Raw genomic sequence first — 5,000 nt, forward strand, 5'->3', positions numbered from 1 at the left:
CTATCAAAATGACTTTAAAAGTCTTATATAAGTGTTATAATGAAGACAACACATGATGTAAGTGTCTATATTAGCCTACTATCAAAATGACTTTAAAAGTCTTATAAAAGTGTTATAATGAAGACAACACGTGATGTAAGTGTCTATATTAGCCTACTATCAAAATGACTTTAAAAGTCTTATAAAAGTGTTATAATGAAGACAACACATGATGTAAGTGTCCATATTAGCCTACTATCAAAATGACTTTAAAAGTCTTATATAAGTGTTATAATGAAGACAACACATGATGTAAGTGTCTATATTAGCCTACTATCAAAATGACTTTAAAATGCTTATATAATTTTAATGTGCCAAAGTGATAAGTGCCAAAGTTTTGCGGCGGAATAATTATAATAAATAGTTTATTATTTTTGGACTTTCACACGTATAATAATAATAATAATAATAATAATAATAATAATAATAATAATAAATGATAGTTTTTTTGGTGTAGCATCTTATATGTGTGAAGGCTTATAGATTCACACATTTAATAATAATAATAATAATAATAATAATAATAATAATAATAAATAGATAGTTTTTTGGTGTACCATCTTATAAGTGTGAATGTTCAAACATTCACACATATAATAATAATATGCATTATTATTATTATTAATAATAATAATAATAAGAATTAATAGATAATTTTTTAGTGTAGCATCTTATATGTGTGAATGTTTGGACACACACATATAATAATAATAATACTAATAATAATAATAATAATGATAATAATGATAATTAATAGATAGTTTTTTGGTGTAGCATCTTATATGTGTGAATGTTTGGACACACACATATAATAATAATAATAATAATAATAATAATGATAATAATGATAATTAATAGATAGTTTTTTGGTGTAGCATCTTATATGTGTGAATGTTTGGACATTCACACATATAATAATAATAATAATAATACATAAATAGTTTTTGGTGTAGCATCTTATATATGTGAATGCTTGGACATTCACACATATAATAATAATAATAATAATAATAATAATAATAATAATTAATAGATCGTTTTTTGGTGTAGCATCTTATATGTGTGAATGTTTGGAAATTCACACATATAATAATAATAATAATAATAATACATAAATAGTTTTTGGTGTAGCATCTTATATATGTGAATGTTTGGACATTCACACATATAATAATAATAATAATAATAATAATAATAATAATATAAACATAGTTTTTTGGTGTAGAATCTTATATGTGTGAATGCTTGGACATTCACAAATACAGTAATAATAATAATAATAATAATAATAATCATAATAATAAATAGATTGTATATTTGGTGTAGCATCTTATATGTCCAAACATTCACACATACAATAATAATAATAATAATAATAATAATAATAATAATAATAATAATCATTTGATTGTTTTTTTGGTGTAGCATCTTATATGTGTGAATGTTTGGACATTCACACATGTAATATTAATTATAATAATAATAATTCAATAGTTTTTTTGGAGTAGCATTTTATATGTGTGAATGTTTGGACATTCACACATATAATAATAATAATAATAATAATAATAATAATAATAATAATAATAATACATAAATAGTTTTTGGTGTAGCATCTTATATATGTGAATGTTTGGACATTCACACATATAATAATAATAATAATAATAATAATATAAATATAGTTTTTTGGTGTAGAATCTTATATGTGTGAATGCTTGGACATTCACAAATACAACAATAATAATAATAATAATAATAATAATAATAATAATAATCATAATAATCATAATAATAAATAGATTGTATATTTGGTGTAGCATCTTATATGTCCAAACATTCACACATACAATAATAATGATAATAATAATAATAATTTGATTGTTTTTTTGGCGTAGCATCTTATATGTGTGAATGTTTGGACATTCACACATATAATATTAATTATAATAATAATAATTCAATAGTTTTTTTGGTGTAGCATTTTATATGTGTGAATGTGCAAACATTCACACATATAATAATAATAATAATAATAACTAGATAGTGTTTGGTGTAGCAACTTATATGTGTGAACGTTTGCACATTGACACATATAAGATGTTTACAAAGTGTAACTGAATGTCTGGTGTCCCCCGCTGGTTCCCTTCAGACCAAATTGTCAGTGAGTTGACCTTCAACTTCAGCACCGGAGTTTACTCAAGCATTTTCCACCTTGCATAATGCATGAGACAATAATATGTGTGGCGTGAAATGGGAAACACTTGAAATGTGTGAAGGAAGAAGGCGAGAGGGGGATGTAGAAAAGGTGAAAGAAGGAAGAAGGCGAGAGGGGGATGTAGAAAAGGTGAAAGAAGGAAGAAGGCGAGAGGGGGATGTAGAAAAGGTGAAAGAAGGAAGAAGGCGAGAGGGGGATGTAGAAAAGGTGGAAGAAGGAAGAAGGCGAGAGGGGGATGTAGAAAATGTGAAAGAAGGAAGAAGGCGAGAGGGGGATGCAGAAAAGGTGAAAGAAGGAAGAAGGCGAGAGGGGGATGTAGAAAAGGTGAAAGAAGGAAGAAGGCGAGAGGGGGATGTAGAAAATGTGAAAGAAGGAAGAAGGCGAGAGGGGGATGTAGAAAAGGTGAAAGAAGGAAGAAGGCGAGAGGGGGATGTAGAAAATGTGAAAGAAGGAAGAAGGCGAGAGGGGGATGTAGAAAAGGTGAAAGAAGGAAGAAGGCGAGAGGGGGATGTACAAAATGTGAAAGAAGGAAGAAGGCGAGAGGGGGATGCAGAAAAGGTGAAAGAAGGAAGAAGGCGAGAGGGGGATGTAGAAAAGGTGAAAGAAGGCAGAAGGCAAGAGGGGGATGTAGAACATGTGAAAGAAGGAAGAAGGCGAGAGGGGGATGTAGAAAAGGTGGAAGAAGGAAGAAGGCGAGAGGGGGATGTAGAAAAGGTGAAAGAAGGAAGAAGGCGAGAGGGGGATGTAGAAAAGGTGAAAGAAGGAAGAAGGCGAGAGGGGGATGTAGAAAAGGTGAAAGAAGGAAGAAGGCGAGAGGGGGATGTAGAAAAGGTGAAAGAAGGAAGAAGGCGAGAGGGGGATGTAGAAAAGGTGGAAGAAGGAAGAAGGCGAGAGGGGGATGTAGAAAATGTGAAAGAAGGAAGAAGGCGAGAGGGGGATGCAGAAAAGGTGAAAGAAGGAAGAAGGCGAGAGGGGGATGTAGAAAAGGTGAAAGAAGGAAGAAGGCGAGAGGGGGATGTAGAAAAGGTGAAAGAAGGAAGAAGGCGAGAGGGGGATGTAGAAAAGGTGAAAGAAGGAAGAAGGCCAGAGGGGGATGTAGAAAAGGTGAAAGAAGGAAGAAGGCGAGAGGGGGATGTAGAAAAGGTGAAAGAAGGAAGAAGGCGAGAGGGGGATGTAGAAAAGGCGAAAGAAGGAAGAAGGCGAGAGGGGGATGTAGAAAAGGTGAAAGAAGGAAGAAGGCGAGAGGGGGATGTAGAAAAGGTGAAAGAAGGAAGAAGGCGATAGGGGGATGTAGAAAGGTGAAAGAAGGAAGAAGGCGAGAGGGGGATGTAGAAAAGGTGAAAGAAGGAAGAAGGCGATAAGGGGATGTAGAACATGTGAAAGAAGGAAGAAGGCGAGAGGGGGATGTAGAAAAGGTGAAAGAAGGAAGAAGGCGAGAGGGGGATGTAGAAAAGGTGAAAGAAGGAAGAAGGCGAGAGGGGGATGTAGAAAAGGTGAAAGAAGGAAGAAGGCGAGAGGGGGATGTAGAAAAGGTGAAAGAAGGAAGAAGGCGAGAGGGGGATGTAGAAAAGGTGAAAGAAGGAAGAAGGCGAGAGGGGGATGTAGAAAAGGTGAAAGAAGGAAGAAGGCGATAGGGGGATGTAGAAAGGTGAAAGAAGGAAGAAGGCGAGAGGGGGATGTAGAAAAGGTGAAAGAAGGAAGAAGGCGAGAGGGGGATGTAGAAAAGGTGAAAGAAGGAAGAAGGCGAGAGGGGGATGTAGAAAAGGTGAAAGAAGGAAGAAGGCGAGAGGGGGATGTAGAAAAGGTGAAAGAAGGAAGAAGGCGAGAGGGGGATGTAGAAAAGGTGAAAGAAGGAAGAAGGCGAGAGGGGGATGTAGAAAAGATAAAAGAAGGAAGAAGGCGATAGGGGGATGTAGAAAAGGTGAAAGAAGGAAGAAGGCGAGAGGGGGATGTAGAAAAGGTGAAAGAAGGAAGAAGGCGAGAGGGGGATGTAGAAAAGGTGAAAGAAGGAAGAAGGCGAGAGGGGGATGTAGAAAAGGTGAAAGAAGGAAGAAGGCGAGAGAGGGATGTATAACATGTTGGAGTTGCGAGTTGCAGGTGAGGGCAGCACAGGATGTAGAACATGTTGGAGTTGCAGGTGAGGGCAGCACAGGATGTAGAACATGTTGGAGTTGCAGGTGAGGGCAGCACAGGATGGAGAACATGTTGGAGTTGCGAGTTGCAGGTGAGGGCAGCACAGGATGTAGAACATGTTGGGGTTGCAGGTGAGGGCAGCACAGGATGTAGAACATGTTGGAGTTGCAGGTGAGGGCAGCACAGGATGTAGAACATGTTGGGGTTGCAGGTGAGGGCAGCACAGGATGTAGAACATGTTGGGGTTGTAGGTGAGGGCAGCACAGGATGTAGAACATGTTGGAGTTGCAGGTAAGGGCAGCACAGGATGTAGAACATGTTGGAGTTGCAGGTGAGGGCAGCACAGGATGTAGAACATGTTGGGGTTGCAGGTGAGGGCAGCACAGGATGTAGAACATGTTGGGGTTGCAGGTGAGGGCAGCACAGGATGTAGAACATGTTGGGGTTACAGGTGAGGGCAGCACAGGATGTAGAACATGTTGGAGTTGCAGGTGAGGGCAGCACAGGATGTAGAACATGTTGGAGTTGCAGGTGAGGGCAGCACAGGATGTAGAACATGTTGGAGTTGCAGGTGAGGGCAGCACAGGATGTAGAACATGTTGGAGTTGCA

This window comes from Entelurus aequoreus, linkage group LG15 (genome assembly GCF_033978785.1).
Source record: "Entelurus aequoreus isolate RoL-2023_Sb linkage group LG15, RoL_Eaeq_v1.1, whole genome shotgun sequence".
In the NCBI taxonomy this organism is placed as follows: Eukaryota; Metazoa; Chordata; class Actinopteri; order Syngnathiformes; family Syngnathidae; genus Entelurus; species Entelurus aequoreus.